At 48.1% G+C, this 20,032-nt stretch overlaps 39 non-coding genes across 39 annotated transcripts; all 39 read left to right on the forward strand.

Annotated features, from left to right (window-relative positions):
- Positions 1–399: 399 nt before the first annotated feature.
- On the forward strand, positions 400–472 carry Trnak-cuu. Its single transcript has one exon. It is a non-coding gene; the product is annotated as a tRNA-Lys (tRNA).
- A 338-nt stretch (positions 473–810) lies between these two features.
- Positions 811–882, forward strand: Trnat-agu. The gene has a single exon. It is a non-coding gene; the product is annotated as a tRNA-Thr (tRNA).
- A 500-nt stretch (positions 883–1,382) lies between these two features.
- Trnar-ucg lies at positions 1,383–1,455 on the forward strand. Its single transcript has one exon. It is a non-coding gene; the product is annotated as a tRNA-Arg (tRNA).
- A 452-nt stretch (positions 1,456–1,907) lies between these two features.
- Positions 1,908–1,980, forward strand: Trnak-cuu. Its single transcript has one exon. It is a non-coding gene; the product is annotated as a tRNA-Lys (tRNA).
- A 338-nt stretch (positions 1,981–2,318) lies between these two features.
- On the forward strand, positions 2,319–2,390 carry Trnat-agu. Its single transcript has one exon. It is a non-coding gene; the product is annotated as a tRNA-Thr (tRNA).
- Positions 2,391–2,886: 496 nt separating this feature from the next.
- Trnar-ucg lies at positions 2,887–2,959 on the forward strand. Its single transcript has one exon. It is a non-coding gene; the product is annotated as a tRNA-Arg (tRNA).
- A 452-nt stretch (positions 2,960–3,411) lies between these two features.
- Trnak-cuu lies at positions 3,412–3,484 on the forward strand. Its single transcript has one exon. It is a non-coding gene; the product is annotated as a tRNA-Lys (tRNA).
- Positions 3,485–3,822: 338 nt separating this feature from the next.
- Positions 3,823–3,894, forward strand: Trnat-agu. The gene has a single exon. It is a non-coding gene; the product is annotated as a tRNA-Thr (tRNA).
- Positions 3,895–4,393: 499 nt separating this feature from the next.
- Positions 4,394–4,466, forward strand: Trnar-ucg. The gene has a single exon. It is a non-coding gene; the product is annotated as a tRNA-Arg (tRNA).
- Positions 4,467–4,918: 452 nt separating this feature from the next.
- Trnak-cuu lies at positions 4,919–4,991 on the forward strand. The gene has a single exon. It is a non-coding gene; the product is annotated as a tRNA-Lys (tRNA).
- A 338-nt stretch (positions 4,992–5,329) lies between these two features.
- On the forward strand, positions 5,330–5,401 carry Trnat-agu. The gene has a single exon. It is a non-coding gene; the product is annotated as a tRNA-Thr (tRNA).
- A 496-nt stretch (positions 5,402–5,897) lies between these two features.
- On the forward strand, positions 5,898–5,970 carry Trnar-ucg. Its single transcript has one exon. It is a non-coding gene; the product is annotated as a tRNA-Arg (tRNA).
- A 452-nt stretch (positions 5,971–6,422) lies between these two features.
- Positions 6,423–6,495, forward strand: Trnak-cuu. The gene has a single exon. It is a non-coding gene; the product is annotated as a tRNA-Lys (tRNA).
- Positions 6,496–6,833: 338 nt separating this feature from the next.
- Positions 6,834–6,905, forward strand: Trnat-agu. Its single transcript has one exon. It is a non-coding gene; the product is annotated as a tRNA-Thr (tRNA).
- A 500-nt stretch (positions 6,906–7,405) lies between these two features.
- On the forward strand, positions 7,406–7,478 carry Trnar-ucg. The gene has a single exon. It is a non-coding gene; the product is annotated as a tRNA-Arg (tRNA).
- A 452-nt stretch (positions 7,479–7,930) lies between these two features.
- Trnak-cuu lies at positions 7,931–8,003 on the forward strand. Its single transcript has one exon. It is a non-coding gene; the product is annotated as a tRNA-Lys (tRNA).
- A 338-nt stretch (positions 8,004–8,341) lies between these two features.
- On the forward strand, positions 8,342–8,413 carry Trnat-agu. The gene has a single exon. It is a non-coding gene; the product is annotated as a tRNA-Thr (tRNA).
- Positions 8,414–8,912: 499 nt separating this feature from the next.
- Positions 8,913–8,985, forward strand: Trnar-ucg. Its single transcript has one exon. It is a non-coding gene; the product is annotated as a tRNA-Arg (tRNA).
- A 452-nt stretch (positions 8,986–9,437) lies between these two features.
- Positions 9,438–9,510, forward strand: Trnak-cuu. Its single transcript has one exon. It is a non-coding gene; the product is annotated as a tRNA-Lys (tRNA).
- A 338-nt stretch (positions 9,511–9,848) lies between these two features.
- Trnat-agu lies at positions 9,849–9,920 on the forward strand. Its single transcript has one exon. It is a non-coding gene; the product is annotated as a tRNA-Thr (tRNA).
- Positions 9,921–10,419: 499 nt separating this feature from the next.
- On the forward strand, positions 10,420–10,492 carry Trnar-ucg. The gene has a single exon. It is a non-coding gene; the product is annotated as a tRNA-Arg (tRNA).
- A 452-nt stretch (positions 10,493–10,944) lies between these two features.
- Positions 10,945–11,017, forward strand: Trnak-cuu. The gene has a single exon. It is a non-coding gene; the product is annotated as a tRNA-Lys (tRNA).
- Positions 11,018–11,355: 338 nt separating this feature from the next.
- Trnat-agu lies at positions 11,356–11,427 on the forward strand. The gene has a single exon. It is a non-coding gene; the product is annotated as a tRNA-Thr (tRNA).
- Positions 11,428–11,923: 496 nt separating this feature from the next.
- Trnar-ucg lies at positions 11,924–11,996 on the forward strand. The gene has a single exon. It is a non-coding gene; the product is annotated as a tRNA-Arg (tRNA).
- A 452-nt stretch (positions 11,997–12,448) lies between these two features.
- On the forward strand, positions 12,449–12,521 carry Trnak-cuu. Its single transcript has one exon. It is a non-coding gene; the product is annotated as a tRNA-Lys (tRNA).
- A 338-nt stretch (positions 12,522–12,859) lies between these two features.
- On the forward strand, positions 12,860–12,931 carry Trnat-agu. The gene has a single exon. It is a non-coding gene; the product is annotated as a tRNA-Thr (tRNA).
- Positions 12,932–13,427: 496 nt separating this feature from the next.
- Trnar-ucg lies at positions 13,428–13,500 on the forward strand. Its single transcript has one exon. It is a non-coding gene; the product is annotated as a tRNA-Arg (tRNA).
- Positions 13,501–13,952: 452 nt separating this feature from the next.
- On the forward strand, positions 13,953–14,025 carry Trnak-cuu. Its single transcript has one exon. It is a non-coding gene; the product is annotated as a tRNA-Lys (tRNA).
- A 338-nt stretch (positions 14,026–14,363) lies between these two features.
- On the forward strand, positions 14,364–14,435 carry Trnat-agu. The gene has a single exon. It is a non-coding gene; the product is annotated as a tRNA-Thr (tRNA).
- Positions 14,436–14,931: 496 nt separating this feature from the next.
- Positions 14,932–15,004, forward strand: Trnar-ucg. Its single transcript has one exon. It is a non-coding gene; the product is annotated as a tRNA-Arg (tRNA).
- Positions 15,005–15,456: 452 nt separating this feature from the next.
- On the forward strand, positions 15,457–15,529 carry Trnak-cuu. Its single transcript has one exon. It is a non-coding gene; the product is annotated as a tRNA-Lys (tRNA).
- A 338-nt stretch (positions 15,530–15,867) lies between these two features.
- On the forward strand, positions 15,868–15,939 carry Trnat-agu. The gene has a single exon. It is a non-coding gene; the product is annotated as a tRNA-Thr (tRNA).
- A 496-nt stretch (positions 15,940–16,435) lies between these two features.
- Trnar-ucg lies at positions 16,436–16,508 on the forward strand. The gene has a single exon. It is a non-coding gene; the product is annotated as a tRNA-Arg (tRNA).
- Positions 16,509–16,960: 452 nt separating this feature from the next.
- Trnak-cuu lies at positions 16,961–17,033 on the forward strand. The gene has a single exon. It is a non-coding gene; the product is annotated as a tRNA-Lys (tRNA).
- A 338-nt stretch (positions 17,034–17,371) lies between these two features.
- Trnat-agu lies at positions 17,372–17,443 on the forward strand. Its single transcript has one exon. It is a non-coding gene; the product is annotated as a tRNA-Thr (tRNA).
- A 499-nt stretch (positions 17,444–17,942) lies between these two features.
- On the forward strand, positions 17,943–18,015 carry Trnar-ucg. Its single transcript has one exon. It is a non-coding gene; the product is annotated as a tRNA-Arg (tRNA).
- Positions 18,016–18,467: 452 nt separating this feature from the next.
- Positions 18,468–18,540, forward strand: Trnak-cuu. Its single transcript has one exon. It is a non-coding gene; the product is annotated as a tRNA-Lys (tRNA).
- Positions 18,541–18,878: 338 nt separating this feature from the next.
- Trnat-agu lies at positions 18,879–18,950 on the forward strand. Its single transcript has one exon. It is a non-coding gene; the product is annotated as a tRNA-Thr (tRNA).
- A 496-nt stretch (positions 18,951–19,446) lies between these two features.
- Positions 19,447–19,519, forward strand: Trnar-ucg. Its single transcript has one exon. It is a non-coding gene; the product is annotated as a tRNA-Arg (tRNA).
- The last annotated feature ends 513 nt before the right edge of the window (positions 19,520–20,032 follow it).

Genomic DNA, 20,032 nt, shown 5'->3' on the forward strand with positions numbered 1-20,032 from the left:
GTACGAAATCGTCTGAATGTTGCTGTTGTCCATTTCCTGCTTGGAGATGCACTTGAGCTTGATACACACACAGCCAGAACGGTGTTATCTAGCGAAATGGTCGGCTGAGTGCCGTCACCGCGAGTTTTGGCTGGCATTTGCGCATCTAAGACAGCGTCGGAAAGTAACCCGTTCGGCTTCTGAGTCAAATCAAATATGTGTGTTAATTTTGACACCACTAGCGCTGCAGGTTTTCATGCAATTCCTGTACCTCTCAGAAATGATTATGAAATAAAAGTGAAGTACGTGACGTGTGTGACGCTAGGAAAACATTAGGCAGCATGGAGAGATTCTGTATGGGACCACCCCACCGAAACGAGAACTGTGTGTCGTGCGACCCGACACGTAGTCACCGACGCAGCCCGGCTAGCTCAGTCGGTAGAGCATGAGACTCTTAATCTCAGGGTCGTGGGTTCGAGCCCCACGCTGGGCGGAACGTAATTTTGTTCCGCTGCAGATGTAAATTACCGTTTCTCTGATCAATGTGACGTAATGGAAATAGCAACTTAAAACTTTGCCTACGTCACCATCAGACGCAAGGAAAGTGTATCTGAAGGTGAAGGTGATTTCGTAGACATGTGTCAAAGACATGTTCTGAAATGTAAGTGGTGTTGGTTGGAGAGCACATCGGTTACGTGTGAGATGTGTAGCCAAGCAGTAATGGTGCGCCATAGCTGCAAATATTAGTCGGTAATATGAAGTGTTGTCAGCTTAAGCCTGATGATCCAGACGAGCGTAAGCACAAAGTACGCAAAACTACCGCTAGGCCGCGCCTCTTTAGCTCAGTGGCAGAGCACTGGTCTAGTAAACCAGGGGTCGTGAGTTCGATCCTCACAGGAAGCAAACGAATTTTCGAAATCAGTTGCGCGTCGTGGCCGTATAGCAAGCAGTATCTGGAACGACGAACAATTAGCAACAGGTGTTTTATTTAGAATTACTCTCAGATGTGATTGAGGCGAATGTCGCAGATAAAGCATTTTCCAAAGCGGTACAGCGTAGGGTGGGAGGCGGCAGTCTGAATTATATTTTTTAGATGTGTTTTTCAAATATCACAGAGCCTCTCGCGAGCGTCGTCGTCGTCGTCGTCGCCGCCGCCGCTTCTGCAGAAGTAGCAAATCGCCATCGTAGCAAATGCGGCGAGGGACGCCCTGCCTTCGATTTCGAATGCACAAAGTGTGTGGTCTTGATTCCCAATCTCTACTTGGTCGGTCTCGTAAAGGCTTGAATGTAACGAATGGGTGGGAAGCAGCAAGAGGCAGCGGCTGTGTAGAACGAAAACACAATTCCTCAGCGGTATGAGCGTTTCGAGATGACACGAATGTAAGGAATACTTGGCGGCCAGTGACCGTGTGGCCTAATGGATAAGGCGTCGGACTTCGGATCCGAAGATTGCAGGTTCGAATCCTATCACGGTCGTGTTTTTCCAATTCTGCAAAAGAAACACACCGTTTTAGTGTAGCTATTGAGCAGTACGAAATCGTCTGAATGTTGCTGTTGTCCATTTCCTGCTTGGAGATGCACTTGAGCTTGATACACACACAGCCAGAACGGTGTTATCTAGCGAAATGGTCGGCTGAGTGCCGTCACCGCGAGTTTTGGCTGGCATTTGCGCATCTAAGACAGCGTCGGAAAGTAACCCGTTCGGCTTCTGAGTCAAATCAAATATGTGTGTTAATTTTGACACCACTAGCGCTGCAGGTTTTCATGCAATTCCTGTACCTCTCAGAAATGATTATGAAATAAAAGTGAAGTACGTGACGTGTGTGACGCTAGGAAAACATTAGGCAGCATGGAGAGATTCTGTATGGGACCACCCCACCGAAACGAGAACTGTGTGTCGTGCGACCCGACACGTAGTCACCGACGCAGCCCGGCTAGCTCAGTCGGTAGAGCATGAGACTCTTAATCTCAGGGTCGTGGGTTCGAGCCCCACGCTGGGCGGAACGTAATTTTGTTCCGTTGCAGATGTAAATTACCGTTTCTCTGATCAATGTGACGTAATGGAAATAGCAACTTAAAACTTTGCCTACGTCACCATCAGACGCAAGGAAAGTGTATCTGAAGGTGAAGGTGATTTCGTAGACATGTGTCAAAGACATGTTCTGAAATGTAAGTGGTGTTGGTTGGAGAGCACATCGGTTACGTGTGAGATGTGTAGCCAAGCAGTAATGGTGCGCCATAGCTGCAAATATTAGTCGGTAATATGAAGTGTTGTCAGCTTAAGCCTGATGATCCAGACGAGCGTAAGCACAAAGTACGCAAAACTACCGCTAGGCCGCGCCTCTTTAGCTCAGTGGCAGAGCGCTGGTCTAGTAAACCAGGGGTCGTGAGTTCGATCCTCACAGGAAGCAAACGAATTTTCGAAATCAGTTGCGCGTCGTGGCCGTATAGCAAGCAGTATCTGGAACGACGAACAATTAGCAACAGGTGTTTTATTTAGAATTACTCTCAGATGTGATTGAGGCGAATGTCGCAGATAAAGCATTTTCCAAAACGGTACAGCGTAGGGTGGGAGGCGGAGTCTGATTTATATTTTTTACATGTGTTTTTCAAATATCACAGAGCCTCTCGCGAGCGTCGTCGTCGTCGTCGACGCCGCCGCTTCTGCAGAAGTAGCAAATCGCCATCGTAGCAAATGCGGCGAGGGACGCCCTGCCTTCGATTTCGAATGCACAAAGTGTGTGGTCTTGATTCCCAATCTCTACTTGGTCGGTCTCGTAAAGGCTTGAATGTAACGAATGGGTGGGAAGCAGCAAGAGGCAGCGGCTGTGTAGAACGAAAACACAATTCCTCAGCGGTATGAGCGTTTCGAGATGACACGAATGTAAGGAATACTTGGCGGCCAGTGACCGTGTGGCCTAATGGATAAGGCGTCGGACTTCGGATCCGAAGATTGCAGGTTCGAATCCTGTCACGGTCGTGTTTTTCCAATTCTGCAAAAGAAACACACCGTTTTAGTGTAGCTATTGAGCAGTACGAAATCGTCTGAATGTTGCTGTTGTCCATTTCCTGCTTGGAGATGCACTTGAGCTTGATACACACACAGCCAGAACGGTGTTATCTAGCGAAATGGTCGGCTGAGTGCCGTCACCGCGAGTTTTGGCTGGCATTTGCGCATCTAAGACAGCGTCGGAAAGTAACCCGTTCGGCTTCTGAGTCAAATCAAATATGTGTGTTAATTTTGACACCACTAGCGCTGCAGGTTTTCATGCAATTCCTGTACCTCTCAGAAATGATTATGAAATAAAAGTGAAGTACGTGACGTGTGTGACGCTAGGAAAACATTAGGCAGCATGGAGAGATTCTGTATGGGACCACCCCACCGAAACGAGAACTGTGTGTCGTGCGACCCGACACGTAGTCACCGACGCAGCCCGGCTAGCTCAGTCGGTAGAGCATGAGACTCTTAATCTCAGGGTCGTGGGTTCGAGCCCCACGCTGGGCGGAACGTAATTTTGTTCCGTTGCAGATGTAAATTACCGTTTCTCTGATCAATGTGACGTAATGGAAATAGCAACTTAAAACTTTGCCTACGTCACCATCAGACGCAAGGAAAGTGTATCTGAAGGTGAAGGTGATTTCGTAGACATGTGTCAAAGACATGTTCTGAAATGTAAGTGGTGTTGGTTGGAGAGCACATCGGTTACGTGTGAGATGTGTAGCCAAGCAGTAATGGTGCGCCATAGCTGCAAATATTAGTCGGTAATATGAAGTGTTGTCAGCTTAAGCCTGATGATCCAGACGAGCGTAAGCACAAAGTACGCAAAACTACCGCTAGGCCGCGCCTCTTTAGCTCAGTGGCAGAGCACTGGTCTAGTAAACCAGGGGTCGTGAGTTCGATCCTCACAGGAAGCAAACGAATTTTCGAAATCAGTTGCGCGTCGTGGCCGTATAGCAAGCAGTATCTGGAACGACGAACAATTAGCAACAGGTGTTTTATTTAGAATTACTCTCAGATGTGATTGAGGCGAATGTCGCAGATAAAGCATTTTCCAAAACGGTACAGCGTAGGGTGGGAGGCGGAGTCTGATTTATATTTTTTACATGTGTTTTTCAAATATCACAGAGCCTCTCGCGAGCGTCGTCGTCGTCGTCGTCGACGCCGCCGCTTCTGCAGAAGTAGCAAATCGCCATCGTAGCAAATGCGGCGAGGGACGCCCTGCCTTCGATTTCGAATGCACAAAGTGTGTGGTCTTGATTCCCAATCTCTACTTGGTCGGTCTCGTAAAGGCTTGAATGTAACGAATGGGTGGGAAGCAGCAAGAGGCAGCGGCTGTGTAGAACGAAAACACAATTCCTCAGCGGTATGAGCGTTTCGAGATGACACGAATGTAAGGAATACTTGGCGGCCAGTGACCGTGTGGCCTAATGGATAAGGCGTCGGACTTCGGATCCGAAGATTGCAGGTTCGAATCCTATCACGGTCGTGTTTTTCCAATTCTGCAAAAGAAACACACCGTTTTAGTGTAGCTATTGAGCAGTACGAAATCGTCTGAATGTTGCTGTTGTCCATTTCCTGCTTGGAGATGCACTTGAGCTTGATACACACACAGCCAGAACGGTGTTATCTAGCGAAATGGTCGGCTGAGTGCCGTCACCGCGAGTTTTGGCTGGCATTTGCGCATCTAAGACAGCGTCGGAAAGTAACCCGTTCGGCTTCTGAGTCAAATCAAATATGTGTGTTAATTTTGACACCACTAGCGCTGCAGGTTTTCATGCAATTCCTGTACCTCTCAGAAATGATTATGAAATAAAAGTGAAGTACGTGACGTGTGTGACGCTAGGAAAACATTAGGCAGCATGGAGAGATTCTGTATGGGACCACCCCACCGAAACGAGAACTGTGTGTCGTGCGACCCGACACGTAGTCACCGACGCAGCCCGGCTAGCTCAGTCGGTAGAGCATGAGACTCTTAATCTCAGGGTCGTGGGTTCGAGCCCCACGCTGGGCGGAACGTAATTTTGTTCCGCTGCAGATGTAAATTACCGTTTCTCTGATCAATGTGACGTAATGGAAATAGCAACTTAAAACTTTGCCTACGTGTACATCAGTCGCAAGGAAAGTGTATCTGAAGGTGAAGGTGATTTCGTAGACATGTGTCAAAGACATGTTCTGAAATGTAAGTGGTGTTGGTTGGAGAGCACATCGGTTACGTGTGAGATGTGTAGCCAAGCAGTAATGGTGCGCCATAGCTGCAAATATTAGTCGGTAATATGAAGTGTTGTCAGCTTAAGCCTGATGATCCAGACGAGCGTAAGCACAAAGTACGCAAAACTACCGCTAGGCCGCGCCTCTTTAGCTCAGTGGCAGAGCACTGGTCTAGTAAACCAGGGGTCGTGAGTTCGATCCTCACAGGAAGCAAACGAATTTTCGAAATCAGTTGCGCGTCGTGGCCGTATAGCAAGCAGTATCTGGAACGACGAACAATTAGCAACAGGTGTTTTATTTAGAATTACTCTCAGATGTGATTGAGGCGAATGTCGCAGATAAAGCATTTTCCAAAACGGTACAGCGTAGGGTGGGAGGCGGAGTCTGATTTATATTTTTTACATGTGTTTTTCAAATATCACAGAGCCTCTCGCGAGCGTCGTCGTCGTCGTCGACGCCGCCGCTTCTGCAGAAGTAGCAAATCGCCATCGTAGCAAATGCGGCGAGGGACGCCCTGCCTTCGATTTCGAATGCACAAAGTGTGTGGTCTTGATTCCCAATCTCTACTTGGTCGGTCTCGTAAAGGCTTGAATGTAACGAATGGGTGGGAAGCAGCAAGAGGCAGCGGCTGTGTAGAACGAAAACACAATTCCTCAGCGGTATGAGCGTTTCGAGATGACACGAATGTAAGGAATACTTGGCGGCCAGTGACCGTGTGGCCTAATGGATAAGGCGTCGGACTTCGGATCCGAAGATTGCAGGTTCGAATCCTGTCACGGTCGTGTTTTTCCAATTCTGCAAAAGAAACACACCGTTTTAGTGTAGCTATTGAGCAGTACGAAATCGTCTGAATGTTGCTGTTGTCCATTTCCTGCTTGGAGATGCACTTGAGCTTGATACACACACAGCCAGAACGGTGTTATCTAGCGAAATGGTCGGCTGAGTGCCGTCACCGCGAGTTTTGGCTGGCATTTGCGCATCTAAGACAGCGTCGGAAAGTAACCCGTTCGGCTTCTGAGTCAAATCAAATATGTGTGTTAATTTTGACACCACTAGCGCTGCAGGTTTTCATGCAATTCCTGTACCTCTCAGAAATGATTATGAAATAAAAGTGAAGTACGTGACGTGTGTGACGCTAGGAAAACATTAGGCAGCATGGAGAGATTCTGTATGGGACCACCCCACCGAAACGAGAACTGTGTGTCGTGCGACCCGACACGTAGTCACCGACGCAGCCCGGCTAGCTCAGTCGGTAGAGCATGAGACTCTTAATCTCAGGGTCGTGGGTTCGAGCCCCACGCTGGGCGGAACGTAATTTTGTTCCGCTGCAGATGTAAATTACCGTTTCTCTGATCAATGTGACGTAATGGAAATAGCAACTTAAAACTTTGCCTACGTCACCATCAGACGCAAGGAAAGTGTATCTGAAGGTGAAGGTGATTTCGTAGACATGTGTCAAAGACATGTTCTGAAATGTAAGTGGTGTTGGTTGGAGAGCACATCGGTTACGTGTGAGATGTGTAGCCAAGCAGTAATGGTGCGCCATAGCTGCAAATATTAGTCGGTAATATGAAGTGTTGTCAGCTTAAGCCTGATGATCCAGACGAGCGTAAGCACAAAGTACGCAAAACTACCGCTAGGCCGCGCCTCTTTAGCTCAGTGGCAGAGCACTGGTCTAGTAAACCAGGGGTCGTGAGTTCGATCCTCACAGGAAGCAAACGAATTTTCGAAATCAGTTGCGCGTCGTGGCCGTATAGCAAGCAGTATCTGGAACGACGAACAATTAGCAACAGGTGTTTTATTTAGAATTACTCTCAGATGTGATTGAGGCGAATGTCGCAGATAAAGCATTTTCCAAAGCGGTACAGCGTAGGGTGGGAGGCGGCAGTCTGAATTATATTTTTTAGATGTGTTTTTCAAATATCACAGAGCCTCTCGCGAGCGTCGTCGTCGTCGTCGTCGCCGCCGCCGCTTCTGCAGAAGTAGCAAATCGCCATCGTAGCAAATGCGGCGAGGGACGCCCTGCCTTCGATTTCGAATGCACAAAGTGTGTGGTCTTGATTCCCAATCTCTACTTGGTCGGTCTCGTAAAGGCTTGAATGTAACGAATGGGTGGGAAGCAGCAAGAGGCAGCGGCTGTGTAGAACGAAAACACAATTCCTCAGCGGTATGAGCGTTTCGAGATGACACGAATGTAAGGAATACTTGGCGGCCAGTGACCGTGTGGCCTAATGGATAAGGCGTCGGACTTCGGATCCGAAGATTGCAGGTTCGAATCCTATCACGGTCGTGTTTTTCCAATTCTGCAAAAGAAACACACCGTTTTAGTGTAGCTATTGAGCAGTACGAAATCGTCTGAATGTTGCTGTTGTCCATTTCCTGCTTGGAGATGCACTTGAGCTTGATACACACACAGCCAGAACGGTGTTATCTAGCGAAATGGTCGGCTGAGTGCCGTCACCGCGAGTTTTGGCTGGCATTTGCGCATCTAAGACAGCGTCGGAAAGTAACCCGTTCGGCTTCTGAGTCAAATCAAATATGTGTGTTAATTTTGACACCACTAGCGCTGCAGGTTTTCATGCAATTCCTGTACCTCTCAGAAATGATTATGAAATAAAAGTGAAGTACGTGACGTGTGTGACGCTAGGAAAACATTAGGCAGCATGGAGAGATTCTGTATGGGACCACCCCACCGAAACGAGAACTGTGTGTCGTGCGACCCGACACGTAGTCACCGACGCAGCCCGGCTAGCTCAGTCGGTAGAGCATGAGACTCTTAATCTCAGGGTCGTGGGTTCGAGCCCCACGCTGGGCGGAACGTAATTTTGTTCCGTTGCAGATGTAAATTACCGTTTCTCTGATCAATGTGACGTAATGGAAATAGCAACTTAAAACTTTGCCTACGTCACCATCAGACGCAAGGAAAGTGTATCTGAAGGTGAAGGTGATTTCGTAGACATGTGTCAAAGACATGTTCTGAAATGTAAGTGGTGTTGGTTGGAGAGCACATCGGTTACGTGTGAGATGTGTAGCCAAGCAGTAATGGTGCGCCATAGCTGCAAATATTAGTCGGTAATATGAAGTGTTGTCAGCTTAAGCCTGATGATCCAGACGAGCGTAAGCACAAAGTACGCAAAACTACCGCTAGGCCGCGCCTCTTTAGCTCAGTGGCAGAGCGCTGGTCTAGTAAACCAGGGGTCGTGAGTTCGATCCTCACAGGAAGCAAACGAATTTTCGAAATCAGTTGCGCGTCGTGGCCGTATAGCAAGCAGTATCTGGAACGACGAACAATTAGCAACAGGTGTTTTATTTAGAATTACTCTCAGATGTGATTGAGGCGAATGTCGCAGATAAAGCATTTTCCAAAACGGTACAGCGTAGGGTGGGAGGCGGAGTCTGATTTATATTTTTTACATGTGTTTTTCAAATATCACAGAGCCTCTCGCGAGCGTCGTCGTCGTCGTCGTCGACGCCGCCGCTTCTGCAGAAGTAGCAAATCGCCATCGTAGCAAATGCGGCGAGGGACGCCCTGCCTTCGATTTCGAATGCACAAAGTGTGTGGTCTTGATTCCCAATCTCTACTTGGTCGGTCTCGTAAAGGCTTGAATGTAACGAATGGGTGGGAAGCAGCAAGAGGCAGCGGCTGTGTAGAACGAAAACACAATTCCTCAGCGGTATGAGCGTTTCGAGATGACACGAATGTAAGGAATACTTGGCGGCCAGTGACCGTGTGGCCTAATGGATAAGGCGTCGGACTTCGGATCCGAAGATTGCAGGTTCGAATCCTGTCACGGTCGTGTTTTTCCAATTCTGCAAAAGAAACACACCGTTTTAGTGTAGCTATTGAGCAGTACGAAATCGTCTGAATGTTGCTGTTGTCCATTTCCTGCTTGGAGATGCACTTGAGCTTGATACACACACAGCCAGAACGGTGTTATCTAGCGAAATGGTCGGCTGAGTGCCGTCACCGCGAGTTTTGGCTGGCATTTGCGCATCTAAGACAGCGTCGGAAAGTAACCCGTTCGGCTTCTGAGTCAAATCAAATATGTGTGTTAATTTTGACACCACTAGCGCTGCAGGTTTTCATGCAATTCCTGTACCTCTCAGAAATGATTATGAAATAAAAGTGAAGTACGTGACGTGTGTGACGCTAGGAAAACATTAGGCAGCATGGAGAGATTCTGTATGGGACCACCCCACCGAAACGAGAACTGTGTGTCGTGCGACCCGACACGTAGTCACCGACGCAGCCCGGCTAGCTCAGTCGGTAGAGCATGAGACTCTTAATCTCAGGGTCGTGGGTTCGAGCCCCACGCTGGGCGGAACGTAATTTTGTTCCGTTGCAGATGTAAATTACCGTTTCTCTGATCAATGTGACGTAATGGAAATAGCAACTTAAAACTTTGCCTACGTCACCATCAGACGCAAGGAAAGTGTATCTGAAGGTGAAGGTGATTTCGTAGACATGTGTCAAAGACATGTTCTGAAATGTAAGTGGTGTTGGTTGGAGAGCACATCGGTTACGTGTGAGATGTGTAGCCAAGCAGTAATGGTGCGCCATAGCTGCAAATATTAGTCGGTAATATGAAGTGTTGTCAGCTTAAGCCTGATGATCCAGACGAGCGTAAGCACAAAGTACGCAAAACTACCGCTAGGCCGCGCCTCTTTAGCTCAGTGGCAGAGCACTGGTCTAGTAAACCAGGGGTCGTGAGTTCGATCCTCACAGGAAGCAAACGAATTTTCGAAATCAGTTGCGCGTCGTGGCCGTATAGCAAGCAGTATCTGGAACGACGAACAATTAGCAACAGGTGTTTTATTTACAATTACTCTCAGATGTGATTGAGGCGAATGTCGCAGATAAAGCATTTTCCAAAACGGTACAGCGTAGGGTGGGAGGCGGAGTCTGATTTATATTTTTTACATGTGTTTTTCAAATATCACAGAGCCTCTCGCGAGCGTCGTCGTCGTCGTCGTCGACGCCGCCGCTTCTGCAGAAGTAGCAAATCGCCATCGTAGCAAATGCGGCGAGGGACGCCCTGCCTTCGATTTCGAATGCACAAAGTGTGTGGTCTTGATTCCCAATCTCTACTTGGTCGGTCTCGTAAAGGCTTGAATGTAACGAATGGGTGGGAAGCAGCAAGAGGCAGCGGCTGTGTAGAACGAAAACACAATTCCTCAGCGGTATGAGCGTTTCGAGATGACACGAATGTAAGGAATACTTGGCGGCCAGTGACCGTGTGGCCTAATGGATAAGGCGTCGGACTTCGGATCCGAAGATTGCAGGTTCGAATCCTATCACGGTCGTGTTTTTCCAATTCTGCAAAAGAAACACACCGTTTTAGTGTAGCTATTGAGCAGTACGAAATCGTCTGAATGTTGCTGTTGTCCATTTCCTGCTTGGAGATGCACTTGAGCTTGATACACACACAGCCAGAACGGTGTTATCTAGCGAAATGGTCGGCTGAGTGCCGTCACCGCGAGTTTTGGCTGGCATTTGCGCATCTAAGACAGCGTCGGAAAGTAACCCGTTCGGCTTCTGAGTCAAATCAAATATGTGTGTTAATTTTGACACCACTAGCGCTGCAGGTTTTCATGCAATTCCTGTACCTCTCAGAAATGATTATGAAATAAAAGTGAAGTACGTGACGTGTGTGACGCTAGGAAAACATTAGGCAGCATGGAGAGATTCTGTATGGGACCACCCCACCGAAACGAGAACTGTGTGTCGTGCGACCCGACACGTAGTCACCGACGCAGCCCGGCTAGCTCAGTCGGTAGAGCATGAGACTCTTAATCTCAGGGTCGTGGGTTCGAGCCCCACGCTGGGCGGAACGTAATTTTGTTCCGCTGCAGATGTAAATTACCGTTTCTCTGATCAATGTGACGTAATGGAAATAGCAACTTAAAACTTTGCCTACGTGTACATCAGTCGCAAGGAAAGTGTATCTGAAGGTGAAGGTGATTTCGTAGACATGTGTCAAAGACATGTTCTGAAATGTAAGTGGTGTTGGTTGGAGAGCACATCGGTTACGTGTGAGATGTGTAGCCAAGCAGTAATGGTGCGCCATAGCTGCAAATATTAGTCGGTAATATGAAGTGTTGTCAGCTTAAGCCTGATGATCCAGACGAGCGTAAGCACAAAGTACGCAAAACTACCGCTAGGCCGCGCCTCTTTAGCTCAGTGGCAGAGCACTGGTCTAGTAAACCAGGGGTCGTGAGTTCGATCCTCACAGGAAGCAAACGAATTTTCGAAATCAGTTGCGCGTCGTGGCCGTATAGCAAGCAGTATCTGGAACGACGAACAATTAGCAACAGGTGTTTTATTTAGAATTACTCTCAGATGTGATTGAGGCGAATGTCGCAGATAAAGCATTTTCCAAAACGGTACAGCGTAGGGTGGGAGGCGGAGTCTGATTTATATTTTTTACATGTGTTTTTCAAATATCACAGAGCCTCTCGCGAGCGTCGTCGTCGTCGTCGACGCCGCCGCTTCTGCAGAAGTAGCAAATCGCCATCGTAGCAAATGCGGCGAGGGACGCCCTGCCTTCGATTTCGAATGCACAAAGTGTGTGGTCTTGATTCCCAATCTCTACTTGGTCGGTCTCGTAAAGGCTTGAATGTAACGAATGGGTGGGAAGCAGCAAGAGGCAGCGGCTGTGTAGAACGAAAACACAATTCCTCAGCGGTATGAGCGTTTCGAGATGACACGAATGTAAGGAATACTTGGCGGCCAGTGACCGTGTGGCCTAATGGATAAGGCGTCGGACTTCGGATCCGAAGATTGCAGGTTCGAATCCTGTCACGGTCGTGTTTTTCCAATTCTGCAAAAGAAACACACCGTTTTAGTGTAGCTATTGAGCAGTACGAAATCGTCTGAATGTTGCTGTTGTCCATTTCCTGCTTGGAGATGCACTTGAGCTTGATACACACACAGCCAGAACGGTGTTATCTAGCGAAATGGTCGGCTGAGTGCCGTCACCGCGAGTTTTGGCTGGCATTTGCGCATCTAAGACAGCGTCGGAAAGTAACCCGTTCGGCTTCTGAGTCAAATCAAATATGTGTGTTAATTTTGACACCACTAGCGCTGCAGGTTTTCATGCAATTCCTGTACCTCTCAGAAATGATTATGAAATAAAAGTGAAGTACGTGACGTGTGTGACGCTAGGAAAACATTAGGCAGCATGGAGAGATTCTGTATGGGACCACCCCACCGAAACGAGAACTGTGTGTCGTGCGACCCGACACGTAGTCACCGACGCAGCCCGGCTAGCTCAGTCGGTAGAGCATGAGACTCTTAATCTCAGGGTCGTGGGTTCGAGCCCCACGCTGGGCGGAACGTAATTTTGTTCCGCTGCAGATGTAAATTACCGTTTCTCTGATCAATGTGACGTAATGGAAATAGCAACTTAAAACTTTGCCTACGTGTACATCAGTCGCAAGGAAAGTGTATCTGAAGGTGAAGGTGATTTCGTAGACATGTGTCAAAGACATGTTCTGAAATGTAAGTGGTGTTGGTTGGAGAGCACATCGGTTACGTGTGAGATGTGTAGCCAAGCAGTAATGGTGCGCCATAGCTGCAAATATTAGTCGGTAATATGAAGTGTTGTCAGCTTAAGCCTGATGATCCAGACGAGCGTAAGCACAAAGTACGCAAAACTACCGCTAGGCCGCGCCTCTTTAGCTCAGTGGCAGAGCACTGGTCTAGTAAACCAGGGGTCGTGAGTTCGATCCTCACAGGAAGCAAACGAATTTTCGAAATCAGTTGCGCGTCGTGGCCGTATAGCAAGCAGTATCTGGAACGACGAACAATTAGCAACAGGTGTTTTATTTACAATTACTCTCAGATGTGATTGAGGCGAATGTCGCAGATAAAGCATTTTCCAAAACGGTACAGCGTAGGGTGGGAGGCGGAGTCTGATTTATATTTTTTACATGTGTTTTTCAAATATCACAGAGCCTCTCGCGAGCGTCGTCGTCGTCGTCGACGCCGCCGCTTCTGCAGAAGTAGCAAATCGCCATCGTAGCAAATGCGGCGAGGGACGCCCTGCCTTCGATTTCGAATGCACAAAGTGTGTGGTCTTGATTCCCAATCTCTACTTGGTCGGTCTCGTAAAGGCTTGAATGTAACGAATGGGTGGGAAGCAGCAAGAGGCAGCGGCTGTGTAGAACGAAAACACAATTCCTCAGCGGTATGAGCGTTTCGAGATGACACGAATGTAAGGAATACTTGGCGGCCAGTGACCGTGTGGCCTAATGGATAAGGCGTCGGACTTCGGATCCGAAGATTGCAGGTTCGAATCCTGTCACGGTCGTGTTTTTCCAATTCTGCAAAAGAAACACACCGTTTTAGTGTAGCTATTGAGCAGTACGAAATCGTCTGAATGTTGCTGTTGTCCATTTCCTGCTTGGAGATGCACTTGAGCTTGATACACACACAGCCAGAACGGTGTTATCTAGCGAAATGGTCGGCTGAGTGCCGTCACCGCGAGTTTTGGCTGGCATTTGCGCATCTAAGACAGCGTCGGAAAGTAACCCGTTCGGCTTCTGAGTCAAATCAAATATGTGTGTTAATTTTGACACCACTAGCGCTGCAGGTTTTCATGCAATTCCTGTACCTCTCAGAAATGATTATGAAATAAAAGTGAAGTACGTGACGTGTGTGACGCTAGGAAAACATTAGGCAGCATGGAGAGATTCTGTATGGGACCACCCCACCGAAACGAGAACTGTGTGTCGTGCGACCCGACACGTAGTCACCGACGCAGCCCGGCTAGCTCAGTCGGTAGAGCATGAGACTCTTAATCTCAGGGTCGTGGGTTCGAGCCCCACGCTGGGCGGAACGTAATTTTGTTCCGTTGCAGATGTAAATTACCGTTTCTCTGATCAATGTGACGTAATGGAAATAGCAACTTAAAACTTTGCCTACGTCACCATCAGACGCAAGGAAAGTGTATCTGAAGGTGAAGGTGATTTCGTAGACATGTGTCAAAGACATGTTCTGAAATGTAAGTGGTGTTGGTTGGAGAGCACATCGGTTACGTGTGAGATGTGTAGCCAAGCAGTAATGGTGCGCCATAGCTGCAAATATTAGTCGGTAATATGAAGTGTTGTCAGCTTAAGCCTGATGATCCAGACGAGCGTAAGCACAAAGTACGCAAAACTACCGCTAGGCCGCGCCTCTTTAGCTCAGTGGCAGAGCGCTGGTCTAGTAAACCAGGGGTCGTGAGTTCGATCCTCACAGGAAGCAAACGAATTTTCGAAATCAGTTGCGCGTCGTGGCCGTATAGCAAGCAGTATCTGGAACGACGAACAATTAGCAACAGGTGTTTTATTTAGAATTACTCTCAGATGTGATTGAGGCGAATGTCGCAGATAAAGCATTTTCCAAAACGGTACAGCGTAGGGTGGGAGGCGGAGTCTGATTTATATTTTTTACATGTGTTTTTCAAATATCACAGAGCCTCTCGCGAGCGTCGTCGTCGTCGTCGACGCCGCCGCTTCTGCAGAAGTAGCAAATCGCCATCGTAGCAAATGCGGCGAGGGACGCCCTGCCTTCGATTTCGAATGCACAAAGTGTGTGGTCTTGATTCCCAATCTCTACTTGGTCGGTCTCGTAAAGGCTTGAATGTAACGAATGGGTGGGAAGCAGCAAGAGGCAGCGGCTGTGTAGAACGAAAACACAATTCCTCAGCGGTATGAGCGTTTCGAGATGACACGAATGTAAGGAATACTTGGCGGCCAGTGACCGTGTGGCCTAATGGATAAGGCGTCGGACTTCGGATCCGAAGATTGCAGGTTCGAATCCTGTCACGGTCGTGTTTTTCCAATTCTGCAAAAGAAACACACCGTTTTAGTGTAGCTATTGAGCAGTACGAAATCGTCTGAATGTTGCTGTTGTCCATTTCCTGCTTGGAGATGCACTTGAGCTTGATACACACACAGCCAGAACGGTGTTATCTAGCGAAATGGTCGGCTGAGTGCCGTCACCGCGAGTTTTGGCTGGCATTTGCGCATCTAAGACAGCGTCGGAAAGTAACCCGTTCGGCTTCTGAGTCAAATCAAATATGTGTGTTAATTTTGACACCACTAGCGCTGCAGGTTTTCATGCAATTCCTGTACCTCTCAGAAATGATTATGAAATAAAAGTGAAGTACGTGACGTGTGTGACGCTAGGAAAACATTAGGCAGCATGGAGAGATTCTGTATGGGACCACCCCACCGAAACGAGAACTGTGTGTCGTGCGACCCGACACGTAGTCACCGACGCAGCCCGGCTAGCTCAGTCGGTAGAGCATGAGACTCTTAATCTCAGGGTCGTGGGTTCGAGCCCCACGCTGGGCGGAACGTAATTTTGTTCCGCTGCAGATGTAAATTACCGTTTCTCTGATCAATGTGACGTAATGGAAATAGCAACTTAAAACTTTGCCTACGTGTACATCAGTCGCAAGGAAAGTGTATCTGAAGGTGAAGGTGATTTCGTAGACATGTGTCAAAGACATGTTCTGAAATGTAAGTGGTGTTGGTTGGAGAGCACATCGGTTACGTGTGAGATGTGTAGCCAAGCAGTAATGGTGCGCCATAGCTGCAAATATTAGTCGGTAATATGAAGTGTTGTCAGCTTAAGCCTGATGATCCAGACGAGCGTAAGCACAAAGTACGCAAAACTACCGCTAGGCCGCGCCTCTTTAGCTCAGTGGCAGAGCACTGGTCTAGTAAACCAGGGGTCGTGAGTTCGATCCTCACAGGAAGCAAACGAATTTTCGAAATCAGTTGCGCGTCGTGGCCGTATAGCAAGCAGTATCTGGAACGACGAACAATTAGCAACAGGTGTTTTATTTACAATTACTCTCAGATGTGATTGAGGCGAATGTCGCAGATAAAGCATTTTCCAAAACGGTACAGCGTAGGGTGGGAGGCGGAGTCTGATTTATATTTTTTACATGTGTTTTTCAAATATCACAGAGCCTCTCGCGAGCGTCGTCGTCGTCGTCGACGCCGCCGCTTCTGCAGAAGTAGCAAATCGCCATCGTAGCAAATGCGGCGAGGGACGCCCTGCCTTCGATTTCGAATGCACAAAGTGTGTGGTCTTGATTCCCAATCTCTACTTGGTCGGTCTCGTAAAGGCTTGAATGTAACGAATGGGTGGGAAGCAGCAAGAGGCAGCGGCTGTGTAGAACGAAAACACAATTCCTCAGCGGTATGAGCGTTTCGAGATGACACGAATGTAAGGAATACTTGGCGGCCAGTGACCGTGTGGCCTAATGGATAAGGCGTCGGACTTCGGATCCGAAGATTGCAGGTTCGAATCCTGTCACGGTCGTGTTTTTCCAATTCTGCAAAAGAAACACACCGTTTTAGTGTAGCTATTGAGCAGTACGAAATCGTCTGAATGTTGCTGTTGTCCATTTCCTGCTTGGAGATGCACTTGAGCTTGATACACACACAGCCAGAACGGTGTTATCTAGCGAAATGGTCGGCTGAGTGCCGTCACCGCGAGTTTTGGCTGGCATTTGCGCATCTAAGACAGCGTCGGAAAGTAACCCGTTCGGCTTCTGAGTCAAATCAAATATGTGTGTTAATTTTGACACCACTAGCGCTGCAGGTTTTCATGCAATTCCTGTACCTCTCAGAAATGATTATGAAATAAAAGTGAAGTACGTGACGTGTGTGACGCTAGGAAAACATTAGGCAGCATGGAGAGATTCTGTATGGGACCACCCCACCGAAACGAGAACTGTGTGTCGTGCGACCCGACACGTAGTCACCGACGCAGCCCGGCTAGCTCAGTCGGTAGAGCATGAGACTCTTAATCTCAGGGTCGTGGGTTCGAGCCCCACGCTGGGCGGAACGTAATTTTGTTCCGTTGCAGATGTAAATTACCGTTTCTCTGATCAATGTGACGTAATGGAAATAGCAACTTAAAACTTTGCCTACGTCACCATCAGACGCAAGGAAAGTGTATCTGAAGGTGAAGGTGATTTCGTAGACATGTGTCAAAGACATGTTCTGAAATGTAAGTGGTGTTGGTTGGAGAGCACATCGGTTACGTGTGAGATGTGTAGCCAAGCAGTAATGGTGCGCCATAGCTGCAAATATTAGTCGGTAATATGAAGTGTTGTCAGCTTAAGCCTGATGATCCAGACGAGCGTAAGCACAAAGTACGCAAAACTACCGCTAGGCCGCGCCTCTTTAGCTCAGTGGCAGAGCACTGGTCTAGTAAACCAGGGGTCGTGAGTTCGATCCTCACAGGAAGCAAACGAATTTTCGAAATCAGTTGCGCGTCGTGGCCGTATAGCAAGCAGTATCTGGAACGACGAACAATTAGCAACAGGTGTTTTATTTAGAATTACTCTCAGATGTGATTGAGGCGAATGTCGCAGATAAAGCATTTTCCAAAACGGTACAGCGTAGGGTGGGAGGCGGAGTCTGATTTATATTTTTTACATGTGTTTTTCAAATATCACAGAGCCTCTCGCGAGCGTCGTCGTCGTCGTCGTCGACGCCGCCGCTTCTGCAGAAGTAGCAAATCGCCATCGTAGCAAATGCGGCGAGGGACGCCCTGCCTTCGATTTCGAATGCACAAAGTGTGTGGTCTTGATTCCCAATCTCTACTTGGTCGGTCTCGTAAAGGCTTGAATGTAACGAATGGGTGGGAAGCAGCAAGAGGCAGCGGCTGTGTAGAACGAAAACACAATTCCTCAGCGGTATGAGCGTTTCGAGATGACACGAATGTAAGGAATACTTGGCGGCCAGTGACCGTGTGGCCTAATGGATAAGGCGTCGGACTTCGGATCCGAAGATTGCAGGTTCGAATCCTATCACGGTCGTGTTTTTCCAATTCTGCAAAAGAAACACACCGTTTTAGTGTAGCTATTGAGCAGTACGAAATCGTCTGAATGTTGCTGTTGTCCATTTCCTGCTTGGAGATGCACTTGAGCTTGATACACACACAGCCAGAACGGTGTTATCTAGCGAAATGGTCGGCTGAGTGCCGTCACCGCGAGTTTTGGCTGGCATTTGCGCATCTAAGACAGCGTCGGAAAGTAACCCGTTCGGCTTCTGAGTCAAATCAAATATGTGTGTTAATTTTGACACCACTAGCGCTGCAGGTTTTCATGCAATTCCTGTACCTCTCAGAAATGATTATGAAATAAAAGTGAAGTACGTGACGTGTGTGACGCTAGGAAAACATTAGGCAGCATGGAGAGATTCTGTATGGGACCACCCCACCGAAACGAGAACTGTGTGTCGTGCGACCCGACACGTAGTCACCGACGCAGCCCGGCTAGCTCAGTCGGTAGAGCATGAGACTCTTAATCTCAGGGTCGTGGGTTCGAGCCCCACGCTGGGCGGAACGTAATTTTGTTCCGCTGCAGATGTAAATTACCGTTTCTCTGATCAATGTGACGTAATGGAAATAGCAACTTAAAACTTTGCCTACGTGTACATCAGTCGCAAGGAAAGTGTATCTGAAGGTGAAGGTGATTTCGTAGACATGTGTCAAAGACATGTTCTGAAATGTAAGTGGTGTTGGTTGGAGAGCACATCGGTTACGTGTGAGATGTGTAGCCAAGCAGTAATGGTGCGCCATAGCTGCAAATATTAGTCGGTAATATGAAGTGTTGTCAGCTTAAGCCTGATGATCCAGACGAGCGTAAGCACAAAGTACGCAAAACTACCGCTAGGCCGCGCCTCTTTAGCTCAGTGGCAGAGCACTGGTCTAGTAAACCAGGGGTCGTGAGTTCGATCCTCACAGGAAGCAAACGAATTTTCGAAATCAGTTGCGCGTCGTGGCCGTATAGCAAGCAGTATCTGGAACGACGAACAATTAGCAACAGGTGTTTTATTTACAATTACTCTCAGATGTGATTGAGGCGAATGTCGCAGATAAAGCATTTTCCAAAACGGTACAGCGTAGGGTGGGAGGCGGAGTCTGATTTATATTTTTTACATGTGTTTTTCAAATATCACAGAGCCTCTCGCGAGCGTCGTCGTCGTCGTCGACGCCGCCGCTTCTGCAGAAGTAGCAAATCGCCATCGTAGCAAATGCGGCGAGGGACGCCCTGCCTTCGATTTCGAATGCACAAAGTGTGTGGTCTTGATTCCCAATCTCTACTTGGTCGGTCTCGTAAAGGCTTGAATGTAACGAATGGGTGGGAAGCAGCAAGAGGCAGCGGCTGTGTAGAACGAAAACACAATTCCTCAGCGGTATGAGCGTTTCGAGATGACACGAATGTAAGGAATACTTGGCGGCCAGTGACCGTGTGGCCTAATGGATAAGGCGTCGGACTTCGGATCCGAAGATTGCAGGTTCGAATCCTGTCACGGTCGTGTTTTTCCAATTCTGCAAAAGAAACACACCGTTTTAGTGTAGCTATTGAGCAGTACGAAATCGTCTGAATGTTGCTGTTGTCCATTTCCTGCTTGGAGATGCACTTGAGCTTGATACACACACAGCCAGAACGGTGTTATCTAGCGAAATGGTCGGCTGAGTGCCGTCACCGCGAGTTTTGGCTGGCATTTGCGCATCTAAGACAGCGTCGGAAAGTAACCCGTTCGGCTTCTGAGTCAAATCAAATATGTGTGTTAATTTTGACACCACTAGCGCTGCAGGTTTTCATGCAATTCCTGTACCTCTCAGAAATGATTATGAAATAAAAGTGAAGTACGTGACGTGTGTGACGCTAGGAAAACATTAGGCAGCATGGAGAGATTCTGTATGGGACCACCCCACCGAAACGAGAACTGTGTGTCGTGCGACCCGACACGTAGTCACCGACGCAGCCCGGCTAGCTCAGTCGGTAGAGCATGAGACTCTTAATCTCAGGGTCGTGGGTTCGAGCC

Source organism: Schistocerca piceifrons, unplaced genomic scaffold (genome assembly GCF_021461385.2).
Source record: "Schistocerca piceifrons isolate TAMUIC-IGC-003096 unplaced genomic scaffold, iqSchPice1.1 HiC_scaffold_1137, whole genome shotgun sequence".
Taxonomy (NCBI): Eukaryota; Metazoa; Arthropoda; class Insecta; order Orthoptera; family Acrididae; genus Schistocerca; species Schistocerca piceifrons.